The following is a 19,955-nucleotide window of genomic DNA, read 5'->3' as shown; positions in this document are numbered from 1 at the left end:
AAGTCTCTTGCCAACCCTAAGGTGGCTCCCTTAACTAAGAATTGTGCTTCCGTGCTCCCCTGTCCAACCTTCCTTTATCCCAATCCTCCTGTTTCCCCAAGTTCCCCCCATGCAGGTTCTGGCTATTACAAATAATACTGCTATGAACATAGTTGAACAAATGCTTTTGTCATATGATAAGGCATCTCTTGGGTATATTCCCAAGAGTGGTATTGCTGGGTCCAGGGGTAGGTTGATCCTGAATTTCCTGAGAAACCGAAACACTGATTTCCACAGTGGTTGCACAAGATTGCATTCCCACCAGCAATGGATGAGAGTACCCTTCCTCCACAGCCTCTCCAGCAAAGGCTATCCTTGGTGTTTTTGACTTTAGCCATTCTGACAGGTGTAAGGTGATATCTCAAAGTTGTTTTGATTTGCATTTCCCTGATTGCTAAGGAGGTTGAGCATGACCTTAAGTGTCTTTTGGCCATTTGAACTTCTTCTGTTGAGAATTCTTTGTTCAGTTCAGTGCCCCGGTTTTTAATTGGGTTAATTAGAATTTTAAAGTCTAGTTTCTTAATTTTTTTTATATATTTTAAAGATCAGACCTTGGACTTTCCACAGGGCATGGAACCCTGACTGCTCTTTGGACTGGAGAGGGAGGGGGAGAGGAGTGGTGGGGAAGGGGAGAAGGATGGGAGGAGGGGGAGGGAAATGGGAGGCTGGGAGGAGGCGGATACTTTTTTTTCCTTTTCTCAAAAAAAAGATAAAAAAAGAATTGCTGTAGCCATGGTGTCTATTCATAAAAATAGAAGTCTTAACTAAGATAAATATCTCAGTTGAATTGACAATTATATTTTTACATTTAAATCATCCATAGAAAAGTCTGATTAATAAAATACATGAGAACTAATTATCTCACAATTGCCTTGAGACCAAAGGTTGTTTGGCTGACCAAGTACCATAATAAAAGTCTCAATACAAAAAGATTCAATTTCTCTGGTCTTGGATAATACCTGCTTTAGCTATTTTTGTGCAGGTTAGAGCCAGTCAACAACTGAACTCATAGCTAATATAGCAGTTTGGAAAGGTAGAAAGAAGAGATGTAAGTGGGGACATGGAATACAGGAGGTAAAAAAGAAAGGTAAAACTATCCAAACCCCTAGGATACATAATTTGCATCTGAGAATGTACTAAAATTTTTAACATAAAAGATTTTAGTATGTCAAAATAGTCATAGTGAATGGGCTTCAAAATGCCAGCTCATGCAGTAGGGATAGATCCTGACCCCACTGCCAGGAGTCCTACAAACAGACCAGGCTGTAAAACTGTCCTTGTTGCCCACATGCAGGGGCCTTGTTTGGTTCCATGCTGGATCCCCATCTGTCGGTCTAGAGTTTGTAAGCTCCTACAAGTTTGAGTCAACTGTTTGTGGTTCCCCTGTCATGATCTTGACACCCCTTGCTCACATAATCCCCTCTCCCTCTTTTCAATGGGATTCCAGGAGCTTGGTCCAATGCTTCCATCACTTACTGGATGAAGATTCTATGATGACAGGTAGGGTAGTCACCAATCTGATTACAGAGGAAGGCCAATTTAGGCAGATTCCATTATTGCTAGGTGTCTTAGCTAGGGTCATCCTTGTGGATTCCTGGGAATTTCCCTAGCAACTAGTTTCTCCCTAAACTTATGATTCCCACCACATCCCTTCCCTAACCTTACCATTTCATTTCCTCATGTTCTCATCCTCTAACCCCCCATTTACTACCTCACGCCAAATTTACCCAAGAGAACTTACATATTTCCCCGTGCTAGGGCAATCCTCTTAGGGTCCTCCTTGTTACCTAGCTATTTTAGAGCTGTTTATTGTGGACTGGTTATCCTTTGCTTTAAATCTAGTATCTACTTCTGAATCAGTAATACTGTTTTTGTCTTTCTTTCTGTATGGCAGAATATAGTATGATAAAATGATAATATTTTATAATATAGCCTAATATATATAAAGGAAAGCATAAAAAACAGATTGACTTTTCTTGGTACTACCATTCTACCTAGGTAGAAAGAGACCAGTGTGTATTTAATTGTTAATTTCTACATTGACTAAAGGGTGAAGTTAAAGTCTAAATCTTTATCAATTCTGTAGAACATCTTAAAATTTCAATTTAATAGTTATTTTCCTCCAAGTTAACCTATATATATTCAGAAAAGTTATTTACTTTATAAGTCATAGTCTTGTTATAGGTTTTTTAATTTGCTGATTCTTCTAAAGAATACTGGCTTTTCCCGTGATTTCTTGTTTTAAATTTTATTGCCTTTTGATTTTTTTTTGTTGCTTGTTTTCTTTTGTTTACTTTGAATTTAGTTTGCTATTTTTTCTTGTTTCCTAAAGGGAGATCTTAGATCATTGCTTTTGGTTCTATTAAAATATAAGTCTTCAGGGCTATACTTTTTCTATAAATATGTCTTTAATAAATTTAGTAATATTTTAATTTTTATATAGTGGGGATATGTATGCTATGGATTATTACCTTTTCTTAGAGATTGAATTATTATATTATCCAATTTAGGTCTGATAATATTGCTTGTGCGAAACTTGGCTTTGCTTGATGCTCCATTCATTTATTTGTGGATTTCTTAATTTCATTTTTCTTTATATTTGAATAAAATTCCATTGTATTTAGGTAAGATATTTTTATTAGATATTCATTATTCATTTTTTCATCATTTGAGAATCTTCTGTTCAGGTCCTATGATTATTATTTTAATGGGTCACTTAGTTTTTTGAGTTCTTTAAATATTCTGGATATTAATCCTCTGTCAACAAATAACTAGCAAAGATTATCTCCCATTTTGTGGGCTTCCTTTTCACCAAGTTAATTATTTCTTTATCTGTGTGGAAGCCTTCTAGATTCACAAAGTTCTGATTGTCAGTTGTTGGCTTCAATTCCTAGGCAAATAGAGTTTTATTCATAATTTCCTTTCCTATATCTGTATCATGTAGGATACTGGTTATTATTTCTTCAGGTAGTTTCAATGTTTCAGGTTTAGATCCTTGATTCATTTAGTGTTAGTTTTGTATAAAGAGAAACACACCAAATTTCAATCTTCATCATGTGGACATCCAGTTTCCTCATCATTATTTGTTGAAGTTGCATTTTTTCTCCAGTGTATATTTTCAAATATTAAATAGGTAAAGTCAAGTGTACTCAATTTGGGTCTTCTGTTTATTCTCTTGGTTTGCTTTTGTGCCAGTACCATATTGTTTTTTATTACTATGTCTCTACAATATAACTTGAAATCTGGGATAAATAAATCCTTTTTATTCAGAATTGTTTGGTTATTTATAATATTTCATGGCTCCATATGAATATATGAATTTTAGGTTATAGACAACTTCTGTTTCTGAGAATAATGAGATTGGGACTTTGATTGAGTTTGCATTGGATCTATAAAGAGCTTAGGTAAAATGGTCATTTTTACAATGTTAACACCAAAAATCCTTGATCATGAGTTGATTTTTCATTTTCTAGTATCTTTATCTTTTCTTCAGAGGGTTACATTTTTCACCGTAGATGTTCTTCATTTCCTTGGCTAGGTTTATTTCTATATATTTATTTTATTTGAGACAGTTATGACTTGGAATGTGTCCATAATCCCTTTCTCTGTATGTTTGTTGATGGTGTATAGAAAAGTTATTGATTTCCGCAGGTGTATTCTGTATCCTACCACATGGATGGTTTCTTTATCATTTCTAGAAATTTCTTGGTAGAATTTTTGGCATCTCTAATATATATCATGTCATTTTCAAATACTAATAATTTGACAACTTCTTTTTTATTGACGTCCTTTTTGCTTTATTGTTCCAGATAGTGCACTAAGAACAATCTTGAAAAGTAGTGGAGATAGTTGATAGACCTGTATTGTTTCATACTTTAATGGGATTGCTTCATTTTTTTCCCTGTTTAGGATAATATTGGCTGTGCGTTTCTCAAATACAGCTTTTATTATGTTAGGATATGTTTCTTGTAGCTCTACGTTCTCTAGACTTTTATCATGAAATCATGCTGGATTTTTGCCAAAGAGCCTTTCTGCAACTTTTGAGATGATTATGTGACTTGTCTTTAAGACATTATGGTTTCTCACTTTTATTGATTTACCTATGTTGATCTATCCTTGCATTTCAGGAATAAAGCCATCTTGGTTAAAGTGTATAATCTTTTTTTATGTGTGTGTGTATTCTATTTCCAGGTATTTTATTGATTATTTTTGAATCTTTGTTCATGCAGTTATTGGCCTATAGTTTTTGTTTTTGCTGTTGTGCCTTTACCTGGTTTTAGTGTTGAAGTGATACTGGCTTCATAGAAGGAGTTTGCGGGTGCTAATTCTGTTTCTCAGTCTTAGCTAGTGTTCTGTTGCTGTAAAGAGACGCTGTGACTATGCAACTCTTTAATGGAAAGCATTTAAGTGGGGCTTACTTAACAACTTCAGAGCTTTAGTCTATTGTCTTCCTAACAGGAAGCATGAAGACACACTGACGTACATGGTGCTTGAGTAACTGAGAGTTCTACATTTGTATCTACAGGCAATGCAAAGAGGCTGGTTCTTTGGACTTTTTAGTTGGAAGGCCTTGTATTAACATTTCAATCTCCACATTTGTTATGGGTCTGTTTAGGCTATTGATTTCTTAGTTTAATTTTGGTAGTTTGGCTGAATCTAGAAATTCATCAATTTTGGGGGGTTTTCCAACTTAATGGAAAACAGGTATTTAAAATATTTCCTTATAATATTCTGAATTTCCTTGGTGGCTGTTCATTTCTGATTCTGATTCTGTTAACTGACGTTATTTTTTGGTTAGCTGTCAGTCTTGCTCATTTTCTCAAAGAAACATCCATTAGGCTTTTTGATTCTTTCTATTTTTTTGTTTTTACTTCACTAATTTCTATTCTAATTTTAATTATTTTTCACATATACTGGGTTTGAATGTGGTTTGTTCTTAAGTTTCTAAAGTTTGGAGTTGCACCATTAAATCATTTATTTGTGCTCTTTATGATTTTCATTATGAAAATACAGAACTATAAACTTTCCTCATAAGACTACTTTGAGTATATTTCAGAGATTTTGTTGTATTGTGTTTTTTCATTTTTTTTTTTTTTTTTGGTTTTTCGAGACAGGGTTTCTCTGTGGCTTTGGAGCCTGTCCTGGAACTAGCTCTTGTAGACCAGGCTGGCCTCGAACTCGCAGAGATCCGCCTGCCTCTGCCCCCCAAGTGCTGGGATTAAAGGCGTGCGCCACCACCGCCCAGTGTGTTTTTTTCATTTTTATAACATTTCTACCTAGTTTTGATTTATTTCTTAGTTTACTTTTTTGGCCCATTCATCATTCAGTGCTGAATTTTTAACATCCATTACTTTTTATATTTTATGGTGGCTTCTTGCTATCGGTTTTAGTTTTCATTGCATTGTATTGGAAATAGAATACTTGGAGTTATTTCAGTCTTTTTTATTTCATAACGTTTAATTCATAACATTTCATTTTGTGTCTCTGTTTTAGAGAAGCTTCCATGTGCTGCTTGCTGAGTTGAATGTGTTTTCTTTGGTGTTTCATTGGAATAGTCTTTAGGTGTCTGTTAAACCCATATGATATATGATATCATTTAAGTATGGTGTTTCTCTATTTTCTTTGTTCAGAACACATGAATATTGTAGAAAGTGGGGTACTGAAATTGCTTAATTTATGAATTGATGTTAATCTCTGCCTTTAAATCCAGACGTAAATTTCCTATGAAGTTGGGTACATCAGAAAAGTTTGGTGGATATCTTTAGGATAAGAATGTGTTCTTAGCTGTTTCTTTCATTAGAATGAAATGTTTATCTTTTTATTACTTTTAGTTTGAATTCTATTTTTGTCAGATACTAGGATAGTAACATTTTCTTGCTTCCTGGTACCATTTGATTAGGGTGAATTTTGTGCTCACCTTTAAAGCTAACATTGTGATATTCAAGAGATGGATGGATTTTGTTTCTGAATCTATTTAGTCAAAGTGTGTCTTTTGATTGCAATATTGAGGCCATTTTTTAAGTAATTATTGAAATGTGTGTTTTAATTTTGGTCATCATGTTGTTAATTTTTGGTGGTGGTTTTTGTGTTCTCACTGGTACTTTGTGTTTAGTAATTATGGTTTCATATTTCTTTTCATAGTCTGTTGCCCATGCTCACTTCTTTATTCATCCAATATATTGCTTACTGTATTTTCATTAGGTTTGGTTTGTTATGATTTTTAGGCTGTTAATATTGTGGAAAGATTTCCTTTTGCCTTTAACTATGGTGGACATTATTCCTGGATATATTGGTCTAGGTGGCTGTCATGGTCTTTTTTAGGACTTGGGAAATCTATTGAGAAATCAGCTATTGTTTTTTATGGAATTTCATTTATATGTGACTGTGTTTTGTCTCTGAAAACTTTCAAAGCACTTTCTTTGTTCTTTATACTTGGTGCTTTAACTGTGGTATATTGTGGGGATTTTTTTTTCTGGTCACTTGTTAATATGTGCACTTCCATCTGTGTGGCTATGTCTTTTTTCAGTTTGGGGGTGGTGTCTTCTAAGATCTGTTGAAGATATGGTCTATGCCATTGACCTTATATTCTCCTCCAACTGTGCCTCTAATTTGAATGTTTGGTCTTTTCATTGTTTCTCACATTTACTGTATGTTTTGTTTCTGTGTCTTGAATTTTTCATATTTTTCATTCATTTTGTTTATATCCTATCCTATACTTTATCATCAAGCCCTGTCTGACATTCTGGTTTTTTTTCTTGATTCATTCTACTTTAAAAGATTTCCTTTGAGTTTTCAAGTTAAGTTACTGGGTTTCTTAATCCCATCTTTAGTTCAGCTTGATTCTTCTTCATTGTTTTTATCTCTATTGAATTATGTTTTCAAGTCCTGTATTGTCTTTATCATTTCTTATAGCCTTATATTTATGTTTTCTTGGGCATCACATAGAAATTTATTCTCCTTGAGTTCTTTCTCCTTAATTCCATTGAACTGTCTATTTAAACTTCTTGAATTCATTGATAAAGTTTATTATTCTCTTAAATTTTAGGTCCAAATAATCACCTATGTAATTTTCATTGGCTTACATTTCTACAGGATGGTAGGTTTGGGAGGGGAGATACTGGCTTGATCCTCCATGTTGTTTCTATATTTGCAGAGAGATCTGGACATGTAGCATAGTTTTGTTAGTTCTGTGTCTGATATGGGGCAGAAGAGAGGATTGCTAGCATGTTAAGCCTAGAGATAGTAAATGACATAGATGAAATTAAGTCAGGGTAGACAGAGGGGACTGGACTGGTGTAGCTGATGTGTATCCTGTTCCAAGCCTGCAGTGTAGCGATAGAACTGGTTGGGTTTTATATGACGTGGGAGATACCTGTGGGATGACAGGGTTTTATCATAATCCTGCAGGATGGCTTTGGTATTGGCCAGATTAATCAGGGGAACTGGATATATGACCCTAGATATATCTGGAGATTTGAGGAGGGTATAGGAAGGGAGGGTCAGGAAGACTCAGTACGCTAGACCCTGGAGAAGGATGTCAAATATCTGGCTTGATTAAGTCACAGTGTTTAAATGAATCTGCTTCTCTTGACTAGGGCCTGAGTTTTTTCCATCTTAGCTGGAACTGTGTAGAGAGTTGGGACTAGAGCTTGACATTTCTTCTCCACCATACTTAAAGCTAGCAATGGCTCAAGTTGAGTGTTTCATTTCATGATGTTATGTTTTTGTGTCTTCATCAGTTTTCTGCTGTATTAGTAGATTTTTTTAAAAAAAATCTGTAAGAAATTGAACTGACTTAATTTGCTTTAAGATTTTGTTGATTGGGAAGTTCAAGTGCAAAATCTCGGTATTTGACATGTTGTAGCATTCCTTGACAGAAGGCAGAAGGGCAAGTGAGAATGTAAAAGGAGAGAAAAAGTGATCGAACATCTTTGTGTGAGAAACCCATTCCCACAGTAACTAGAGTTCTGTAATAACAGTGAAACCATACTACTAGTGGCAATCATATTTCAACATGAGTTAAGGCTTTTTATCCCTTCTTCCTCTTTGTTCTTCTCTCATTTTCAATTTTTTTCTTTTTAATTGTTCTGAAGACAAACCTATTGCCTCTTATATACTAATAACATGCCATAAAACTAATCCCCAGGAACAATGTACAAATCATATCCCCAGGATAATAGATAATTTTGGTTGTATCCCTTTTTAAGAACAGAATAATTTGGCTTATTTCAAAATCTGAAATACAGGACGTAGATAAAAGTTTCTTGATGCCTGGTATTCAAGTATATCACACTTGCTGCTATTCTCTGATACATAATATATAGTACAGAAATCCTGGGATTTCAGAAAATTTTAAAATTTCACTTGTGAGGGCTGAAGAGTTGGCTCGTCTGTTAAGAGAGCATACTACTCCTTTATAGCACATTAGTTCCTTTCTACCTCCATACTAAGGAGCTAATAAAGGCATGTACCTCCCGTGCTACAGGGAGGGCATTCTGATGCCTATGGCTTCTGTAGGTATCTGCACTCATATGTACCTACCTACACACAGACATGCCTGTGTACAAATAATCTTAGATAAAATAGATTTTAAGAAATTGATACAGTTTTATACTCATATGTTTCTGCTTTATCAAAGTGACCATATAATGTATTAAGATCATGAACATTGTAATTAGGTTAAAAAAATCACATTACAAATATTGACTTTGAAAAACACTATGTCATAATTTTCAGTGAAACATCAACAAAGATTTGTGTTGCAAATATGAATGCTATGTACAAAAAACTGAAAGTTAAGAATTATTTTAGCATATGAAGGAAAATCTTTCATAATAGAAAGCTTGTATCTATCCTTTTAAAAGGTGAAGATATGTTCAAAATTAATAGTAAATCATTTTTGTTGATCCAGTTTAGAATAAATATAGATGTAATTTAAAATTTTACTTACATATAATTCCTTCATTTCATGTAGGCTAGAGAACTGGTGAGAGGATGATCAAAAAACATGAGGGTAAATGCTGCTGCTCTGAATTGAACTTTTCAGTATTCTCGTCATATGATCTCTGAAAATATTTCGGACATTTTTCATTAAATTAATACATTTCTTAAGACTGTTTGACTTTGATTTCCCCCAACTTCTTAAACTCCTGACACTAGTATGTTCTCAATTCTTATTTGATCATTTCAATGCCTGTGAGATATAGGATGTTAAATGTTAATTTTCTATAAGGAAACTCTTAATTTTATAGAAATATTTTAGAGAAGTCAAAAATATAAAACTAAACTTTTGAGATGACATTTTATTTGAAAATTGTGTCCTTAAATTTAATTTTATTTAATTAACATTTTTTTCATTTATTTTACTTAGCAACCACAGTTTGCTCTCTGTCCTCCTAAATACAAAATAACTTATAAGAATTATTTTTGGTATTTATATGCATATATTATCAAGCCTGGGCACTTCTTGTAATTTCTAGCTCTGTTGTTGATGTTTATATACCGCAAGAATTTTATTTTAATTTAATGAATGTCATGCTTGTTAAAATTCATGGGCTTTTCAATATTGATATTACAGTTTTAAAATGACATAGACTGTATCTAAAATCTGTAGTTAACTGAAAGCAGTGTTTTACAGTATTTCTTTTGGCATTTTTCATTGACAGGAAGTTCCAATGGGATGTCTTTTTATTTAATAAGCATGCTGGTATATTTAGAGCTATTAAATTAAATATGTGTTAAGAAAATCATAAAGCAGAAAAGAATAAATAAATGACAGTAATTCATAAACTTTGTAGTCTGTTTACCAGAAGCAATGCTTGAACACATAAAATTATATCCTTTTATTTTTATAATGTTGGAGCACTCAAGTGTCATTTTCAAAACATTTGATATTTCTGCTTGTTGATAAAAGATAATTTCAATATACCAGTGACTAAAGTGTGAAAAGATTTTATTGAAGGGGGTAATAGATTTTTTACTATTTCTCTTCCTTACAAATTACATACCAATTTTTTTTTGTGGAAGTGTTATATTCAAAACATCAAAATAATGATCAAATTTATTTCCTTTATCTATTTTTTGCTCATTAACTCATTTAGTATTAATTTTATAGCATAAAACTATATGTAGAACATGTGTTTAGTACTAAAAGGGACTCAAGAAGAAGTCATATGGCATTTTTATATTAGTTATGCTTCATAGTTGGTTATAATAAGGGTGGAGAATATTCCCAGAGAAGTACTAATGAGAATATTAAAATCCTAACAAACTTTTTGGAAGAGTGTGTGCTATCATGTTTACATTCATAGATGCCAAAGATAAAAATGAGTAGCATGGAATACTGAAAGATGATAAATAATAATGGGGCAAATCATATAGACAGCAAATACTCTTAGTGATGATGTAAGCACACTTAGGCATTAGCTCCAGATTTGCTGTAGTTTAACTCTGGAATTTCCCTCAAAGATCCCATGTGTTAAAACTGTGGTATTTAGATGTATTCGTAGGTAAATATTGGAAGGGGCACTTAAAGGGTAGGTTATGAGGTTATGAGGGTCATATCTTTGTGGGTCTGTTGATCTTTTCCTCCACTTTTACTTCCTGGACACAGCATGAGCAGTTTTACTCTGCTACACACTCAATACTTTATCTTTTAAGTTAATCATCTTCGTTATTATATTTGTTACAGCTAAGCACATACACACATAAAAATGTCTAATACAATTCCACTTTAGTATATGATGAACTACCAGCTTCATAGGAGGAGTGAAAGAAGTACATCAACACTTTAACAAATATTTTAGAAGACAGTTTCTGGCATTTTACTGTCCTGCTAATTCAAAGTTGGGTCCCTATTCACCTGTTTACATTTTATTTCTCATGGTCTCACTATCATAGAAATTGTAAGCTGACTTTTTTTTTGTACCATTCATGGCATTCTTATTTCTAGTCATGTTAGAATGCAGAAGTTTATAATTTTCACAAGTTTGCTGTAATAACATGAAAGAAGGGAGGAAATAGCAATTTTGGAATTAGATTCACTCAATTTCTCTTGTAAATTGAATTCTACAGGAGATAATCAGCATTTATAAAGACCTTTGGAGTTATCCAGCTGTAACATTTAAAGCATATTGACGGAAACAGAACAATAATTATCAGATACTACCTTACAGTTAAGGAAATAAGAGTCTGAGAGAGTGGGGAAAAAAGGCAAGATTTTTATTTTGTGTTTTGAGATCGAGTTTCACTGTGTATCCTTGACCGGTCTTAAATGAACTATGTAGACTAGATGGTCTGCAAATTTATCAATTCTTTTGTTGTTCTCTTCAAGAACTGAGATTATAGACATACCCTACTATATCTGGCTAATTAAGGTTATTTTGTACAGTTTTCTGTTGTTAGGAACTAAATAAAAGTGTTTAAGATTTTTATTCAAAATACAAATCTATTTACGTTCCCATCTTGTTTGATTAATCCTTGACATTTAGTGAATATATGCTTTTTTTCCAATATAGAACTTGAATTTCTTTTGTGAGGGTAGTGATATTTCTGAATGAAGAAATAGATTTTTCCTCAAGGATATCACAATTAGAGATATTCCTGATAACATATTCTAGTTCTGTTCATAGGGATAAATACTGCCTAAGTTTTCTTAGTAGGTAAAGAGGTTTCTTTATTATATCTGAGAGCATCTTCTGATACATTTGTTTGTAGATAGTGAATTTACTAATTTGATCATAATGTATGTACTTTTCCCAATTAACTCTTTTCAGGTGTTAAGTGAGAAAAAATAAATGCTTTTATGTTTCTTTCACCCTGTTTTAGCTTTCTAGTCTCCAAAATTATAATAAATAAATTTTTATTGTTTAAGCTGTCCAGTCTATGGATAGCACTATATTTTGAACATAATTAAATATGCAAACAACAACTTCTATAGGTTTTCAGTTTTTCATACTAGCAAACAAATAAATGCTCAGATAATTACTCCTATAACATGATCACTTTTTGCTATATATGTAAGATGATTTGCTAGACTAAGATATATTTTATTATTTTAGTCTTCTGCTTGTGATAGGATCTAGCTAAAGTATTGGGTGGGTCTTGCATGCTGAGAATGATTTCTGATTCTAGTGTTTTCTTTCTTGTCTCAAGTAACCAGGCTTACTCTGGAGGGTGAACTTGATAGTTTCCTGAGGAACAATGCTGCTTAATATGTAACAACCTCATTTTTTCTTCTGCTTACTGGGTTGCTTTCTTATAGAACCTAGAACCACCAGCCCAGGGATGGTCCCACCTTCTGTGCCCTCCCTGTCAATCATTAATTCGGAAAATGCCCTACAGTTGAGGCATTTTTTCTCAATTGATGTCCCTCTTTTTAGGTGACTTTAGCATGTGTTAAGTTGACATAAAACTAACCAGCATACCTTCTTATCTTTTCCAAACAAACAATTGCACTAACTTGGGGCCAAACATTTAAATATATGAGCATGTGGGGCCACTGTCACTCAAACTACACCACTGTCACTCAAACTACACATTTCTCAGTGATTATATTGCTAACCTAATTATTTAACAGAACTAAGCTAAGAGACCAACTGCCAACAACAAAGAAGTCAGATTCAATTCCTGACATAACGTGGAAGAAACAGAAGAAATGCTTCTGAGCAAGTGTTCCCTATGACCTGTTATAAAAACCTCTGTTAAAACCTTAATTATAAATCTTTTCATGGTGTCTCAAGTGATCTTGTTTGGATTTTTAAATTGTTTTTTGTTTAATTTTTTTCCTTCATTTTACATACCAACCCCAGTGCGTCCTCCCTCTTCCTATCCCACCCATGTTCACTTATTGGAGGTAAGGTCTCCCTTTGGGAGTCAACACAGTCTGGCATACCAAATTGAGGTAGGACCAAGCCCCTCTTCCTGTATCAAGGCTGAGCAGAATATCCCACCATAGAGAATAGGCTCCAAAAAACCAGTTCATGCACTGGGGATAAGTCCTCTTTTCACTGCCAGGATCCCCCCCCCCAACAGATCAAGCCACATAACTATCACTCACATTCAGAGGGCCAAGGTTCAGTCCTATGCAGATTTCTCAGATGTCAGTCCAGAGTCGGTGAGCTCCCACTAGCTCAGGTCAGCTGTTTCTGTGGTTTCCCCATCATGATCTTGACCCCCTTTCTCATATTATGATCCCTTCACCCTCTCTTCACCTGAACTGCAGGAATTCAGCCTAGTGCTTGTCTCTGGATCTATGTACCTGCTTTCATCAGTTACTAGATGTAGGCTCTGTGATCACAGGGTAGTCACTAATCTGATTACAGGAGAAGGCCAGTTCAGGCTCTCCACTATTACTAGGAGTCTTACCTGGGGTCATCCTTGTATATTCCTGGGAATACCCCTAGCATCAGGTTTCTCCCTAACTCCATAGGGCTTCCTCAGTCAATATATCTCTTTTCTTGCTTTTCCTCTCTGTCCCTCCTGCCACTCATCCATCTTGATCCCTCATGTTCCTATCCCCCATCCCATCCCTTCTACCAGCCCAACACCCTCCACCCGGTTTACTCAGGAGATCTTAACTATGTCTCCTTTTTAGGGTCCTCCATGTATATCCTTCTTAGGGTCCTCCTTTTTATCTAGCTTCTCTGGGGTTGTAAATTGTAGCCTGGGTATTCGTTGCTTTATGTTTAATATCCGCTTATGAGTGAATATATACCATGTTTGTCTTTCTGTGTCTGGGTTATCTCACTTAGGATAATATTTTTCTAGTTTCATTCCTTTGCCTGCAAATTTCAAGCATCATTCTTTTACCACTGTTTAATATTCCACTGTGTAAATATATCACATTTTCTTTATCAATTGAAGGTTGTGTCCAGGTTCTGGCTATTACAAGTAATGCTGCTATGAACATAAGTCAGCAAATGTCCATGTGGTATGATTGCACATCTTTGGATATATGCCCCAAAGTGGTATTGCTGGGTGGGTCTCGAAGTATATTGATTCTCAATTTTAAGGAAAACTTACGTATCGATTTTAGAAGTGGTTGTAGAAGATTATACTTTCACCAGCAACATAAGTTGTCACTAGTGTTTTTGATCTTAGCCATTCTGACAGGTGTAGATGGTGTTTCAGTGTCATTTTGATTTTCATTTTCCTAATGACTAAGGATGTTGAGCAGTTCTTATATGTCTTTTGGCCATTTGAGGTTCTTCTGCTAAAAATTCTCTGTTTATATCTGTACCCCATTTAATTGAATCATTTGATATTTTGATGTCTAGGTTTTTTTTTGAGTTCTTTATATATTTTGGAGATGAGCACTCTTTCAGATGTGGGATTGGTAACAACATCATTGTCATCTAGTAGTTACTCTCTTCATCACTAAAATAAATTATTTCCATTCAATCATGAGTGCTCACATTGCATTCTTACTGATCCTAGATTTTTGTTGTGGATACTAAGGTCTAGCAGAATCAACTGTTATTCACTAGTCATTTCTCAAGTACACCTTTACTAATCAGATTTTTTTGAGAAGATCTGGATGTCATTTATCCTGTCTCAGCAGGTACATTGTAATTGGAAATATAACAAATAAAATGTTTTTTTAAAATTACTATTCATGCTAACTTCTGTTTCTCCCAGGCAGATGAATAAGCTAGCTTTACATTTTAATTTTTTTGAAACTGTATTTTAAAGAAATTGTACATTAAAAAAATCACATAATAAAGCTAAACAGGCCCAAACTCTATACATTTCGATGAAGTTCAATACAGTTAGAAATGCATTTTCAAGCTGTAGTGTTTCACATTGAATTTTACCTCCTTACTGTCAAATACATGACAGAGTTAAGGCTAGAAAAAAATAGCTTTATCTTCTTTCAAAATTAAAGTGTGTATCACTTGCATTCAGTTTTTCCTTATCATATTTACCCTTTCTTGTTTGTCTGTCTACATATTATTATGTACTTACATATGCACATGCGTGCTATTAGGAAAACTCAAAATAGAGTTATGTTGAAATACCACCTTGCCTTAGAATGAGTGTTATCAATAAATCTGTCAAGTATTTGAAAGGTGTGAAGAGAGAGAAACTTTTATTCACTCTTCATAGAGTTACAAATTAATAAAATAATTATGAACATCAGTCTAGAGATTCCTCAAAAATGTTAAAAACAGAATTACCATATGACTCAGATATTTCACCCCTGAATGAATACCCAAAGAACTCCAATCCGTACCATGGAGTTACTTACCTTCCCAAATTTATTGCTGCTTTATTCATTCTAGTAAGGAAATCCACTAATTGTCTTATTAACAGATAAATGGATACTGAATCATATATAGGAATACTATTTAGCTCTAAGGAATAAATAATATTATAAAATTTCATTAAAATGTATGGACTTAGAATGTATAATAATAAATTCCTCATTTAAAAAATGATAAGAAAAGTTTGGAATGAAAGTGATCAGGTGAAACTACCTTAGTGACCACCGGATGCAGAAAACGTTAAGAAGTAAATGTAGAACATTGTTAGTTTACATCATAGAGCACTTCATAAACTTACCTGTCATTGTACATGGAACATAGTAATTTCTGTATCATTTGATTTTGTTTCAGATCAAAGTTTTCATACTGAATACATGTTAGAAGAGAATTTTAGATATATTCTAATATTACATGTTACTAAAATTAATTTTCCAATTTCTTTTGATATGAAAATTTATAATTGTCTATGTGTTTCTCACATAATTCTATAAAAGAACTTGTTTAGTCTCACTAATATCCTTTAAAGACATAATTTTAATGTATGTGCTGCAGAAGCAAGCACTAGTTTGTATTATTTTACACTTTCCAATTTTTGGTTAGAAATAGAAATATCACTAGAAAATGTAGAGGTATATTGATGAAGAGGTATACTGACAAAAACAAATTTAAGATTGTGTGTGGATTGGCAAACACCTACCTCAATTTCGTGTCATGGGTAGCATTTATCTTATATGGTATTTTGATGTTTGGAATGATGCCATAGGAACTCTAGACTTTCTCATATATCAGATGTTCAGTTAGAGTAATTATATTATATTTATTGGGGTGATACAATTGACTCAGATATTTTAGAAAGAATTACCCAAAGGATCTCAACCAAAAGGAGCTTGCTAGGGCTGGCAATATAGCTAAGTAATCGAGTACTTACCTAATATTTGTAAGGCCTTGGTTTCTGTTACCAGCAACTATATAGACACAAAAAAATGATGTTGATATTAACTCTGTCAAGTTCGGAACATAGTGACTAGAAATACTAATCCCAAAATATTGTATAACTTTATATAAATTTGTTTTGAAAATAATATTACATAAAGTTCATATTGAAAAAGATTTTGGTAAAATACTTTGATTTTTAAATTAGAAATATTTTTTCGAATTCTGTGCTTTGCTAATAATCAATTTAAATAACAACATAGTTAAAATGATCTGTGATATTATTTTCATTAGTGAGAAATGTTAGCTCTTGCTAATAAAATTAGGAGGGTGTACCAATTTAGCATTATGGGTTATCAGGATACTAGATATAAATTGGAGAAATTAACCAGTAACCAAAATAGGAATAATTAAATGTGCTACTTTTGTAGTATATTTAGTAATATGCCTAAATATTATGACATTTATGTATTAATGAAGTAAATCTTTAGAGATAAGATCTTCATGGGTTGAAAGAATTGAAAGAGGTTGATCTTGACATTGTACATGTGGTAGGTATTCTTTTCATTTTGTTACTTGGCTAACATATCATTAACAGTTCCCCTATGCCTCTTCATCCATGATAGGTATCAGACTAATTTGAATTAAGAGGATCTCTGTTATGTTGGGTATACACAGCAATTAACACCTCACTAAAATAAATGATGATCATTTGCATATACTGCCCCCTCAGAAATAAAACTTTAGTGGAGGTGCATAGAAGGGGGAAATTTTGATGAGGGAGGAAAGTTGTAACTGTGAAAAATAAATCATCAAGCGAGGAGGGAAAAAAAGCATGTTTTCTTTGAAGCTAGGTTTGTTAAAAATCTCTGCTCCATGGATCTCGGTGAGGTTGAGACCAGCCTCTTCTACAGCTGGTTCCAGGACATCAAGGGCTACATGGAAACCCTGTCTTGAAAAATAATCTCTGCTCTTTTTTGTTTGTTTGTTTGTTTGTTTTTTAGTTTTTTTTAGTGAGAAAAAAATTTCCGCCTCCTCCCAGCCTCCCACTCCTCCCCGCTCCCCCCACTTCTCTCCCCCTCCCCCCACTCCTCTCACCCTCCCCCCACTCCTCTCTGAAGAGCAGTCAGGGTTCCTTGCCCTGTGGAAAGTCCAAAGTTTTCCCCCCTCCATCCTGGTCTAGGAAGGAGAACATCCAAACTGGCTAGGCTCCCACAAAGCCAGAACATGAAGTAGGATCAAAACCCAGTGCCATTGTCCTTGGCTTCTCAGCAGCCCTCATTGTCCGCCATGTTCAGAGAGTCCGGTTTTATCCCCTGCTTTTTCAGTCACAGTCCAGCTGGCCTTGGTGAGCTCCAATAGATCAGCCCCACTGTCTCCATGGGTGGGTGCACCCCTTGTGGTCCTGACTTCTTTGCTCATGTTCTCCCTCCTTCTGCTCCTCATTGGGACCTTGGGAGCTCAGTCCGGTGCTCCAGTGTGGGTCTCTGTCTCTATCTCCATCCATCGCCAGATGAAGATTCTATGGTGATATGCAAAATATTCATCAGTATGGCTATAGGATAGGATCATTTCAGGTTCCCTATCCTCAGCCCCCCCCCCCACCAGGAACTAACTGGGGACCTCGCCTTGGGCACTTGGAAGCCCTTCTAGGTCCAAGTCTCTTGCCAATCCTATGATGGCTCCCTTAATTAAGATATGTGCTTCCCTGCTCCCCTCTCCAACCTTCCTTTATCCCAATCATCCGTTGCCCCAAGTTCCCCCCATCCTCCCCTTCTCACTTTTCTCTCCCCATCTCCTCGTACCCCCCTCCCACCCCACCCTTAAGATCCCGATTTTTGCCTGGCAATCTTGTCTACTTCCCATACCCAGGAGGATAGCTATATGTTTTTCTTTGGGTTCACCTTCTTATCTAGCTTCTTTAGGATAACAAATTATAGACTCACTGACCTTTATTTATGGCTAGAACCCAATTATGAGTGAGTATATCCCTTGTTCATCTTTTTGGGTCTGGGTTACCTCACTTAGGATACTATTTTCTATTTCCATCCATTTGCATGCAAAATTCGAGAAGTCATTGTTTTTTACGGCCGAGTAGTACTCTAATGTGTATATATTCCACACTTTCTTCATCCATTCTTCCATTGAAGGGCATCTAGGTTGTTTCCAGGTTCTGGCTATAACAAATAATACTGCTATGAACATAGTTGAACAAATGCTTTTGTCATATGATAGGGCATCTCTTAGGAATATTCCCATGAGTGGTATTGCTGGCTCCAGGGGTAGGTTGATCCCGAATTTCCTGAGAAACCGAAACACTGCTTTCCAAAGTGGTTGCACAAGATTGCATTCCCACCAGCAATGGATGAGGGTACCCCTTCCTCCACAGCCTCTCCAGCAAAGGCTATCCTTGGTGTTTTTGACTTTAGCCATTCTGACAGGTGTAAGATAATACCTCAAAGTTGTTTTGATTTGCATTTCCCTGATTGCTAAGGAGGCTGAGCACGACCTTAAGTGTCTTTTGGCAATTTGAACTTCTTCTGTTGAGAATTCTTTGTTCAGTTCAGTGCCCCGGTTTTTAATTTGGTTAATTAGCATTTTAAAGTCGAGTTTCTTGAGTTCTCTATATATTTTGGAGATCAGACCTTTGTCAGTTGCGGGGTTGGTGAAGATCTTCTCCCAGTTAGTGGGTTGCCTTTTTGTCTTAGTGACAGTGTCCTTTGCTTTACAGAAGCTTCTCAGTTTCAGTAGGTCCCGTTTATTCAATGTTGCCCTTAATGTCTGTGCTGCTGGGGTTATACCTAGGAAGTGATCGCCTGTGCCCATCTGTTGTAGGGTACCTCCCAATTTCTCTTCTATCAGGCTCAGTGTGCTTGGACTGATATTGAGGTCTTTGATCCATTTGGACTTGAGTTTTGTGCATGGTGATAGATATGGGTCAATTTTCATTCTTCTACAGGTTGACATCCAGTTGTGCCAGCACCATTTGTCGAAGATGCTTTCTTTCTTCCATTGTATACTCTTAGCTCCTTTATTGAAAATAAAGGTTCATAGGTTTGTGGGTTAAAGTCTGGGTCTTCTATATGATTCCATTGGTCGACTTCTCTGTTTTTATAACATTACCAAGCTTTTTTCAATACTGTAGCTCTGTAGTAGAGTTTGAAGTCAGGGATGGTAATGCCTCCAGAAGTTCCTTTATTGTATAAAATTGTTTTGGCTATCCTGGGTTTTTTGTTTTTCCATATAAAGTTGATTATTGTCCTCTCAAGGTCTGTGAAGGATTTTGATGGGACCTTGATGGGGATTGCATTGAATCTGTTAATTGCCTTTGGTAGAATTGCCATTTTTACTATGTTGATCCTCCCAATCCACGAGCAAGGAAGGTCCTTTCATTTTTTGTATGAAGTATTGCCTAACTTTGTGATAGATGAGAAAGTAATAGAGTATAATTAACAGTTTAAGTGTTCATTTATATGTAGTCAAGGGGCTATTCAGAATGTATAAGAAAACTGATATTGAAATTTGCCCCTAGGCATGCATTTTCATAATCAGTTTGATAATTAATGAATTATGGGTAACATTTGAACTACAAAGATGACTGATTTATCTTGGATTTTACTTTAATGTGTGAATGTAGGATAAAAGATGCACATGTGGGGAAAATGTGTCTGTCACTGTGTGTGTTTGTAAAATTTCACATATAATTTTTAGCTTATTTCA

At 34.8% G+C, this 19,955-nt stretch overlaps 1 protein-coding gene across 1 annotated transcript in view; it reads left to right on the top strand.

Moving 5' to 3' along the window:
- The window catches only part of LOC142840369 (uncharacterized), a 248,668-nt gene that overhangs the window by 10,134 nt on the left and 218,579 nt on the right, over window positions 1-19,955 (top strand). The window lies entirely within an intron of this gene.

This window comes from Microtus pennsylvanicus, chromosome X (genome assembly GCF_037038515.1).
Source record: "Microtus pennsylvanicus isolate mMicPen1 chromosome X, mMicPen1.hap1, whole genome shotgun sequence".
NCBI lineage: Eukaryota > Metazoa > Chordata > Mammalia > Rodentia > Cricetidae > Microtus > Microtus pennsylvanicus.
Note: the sequence above shows the minus strand (reverse complement) of the source record. Positions and strands in the feature narration are given on the sequence as shown.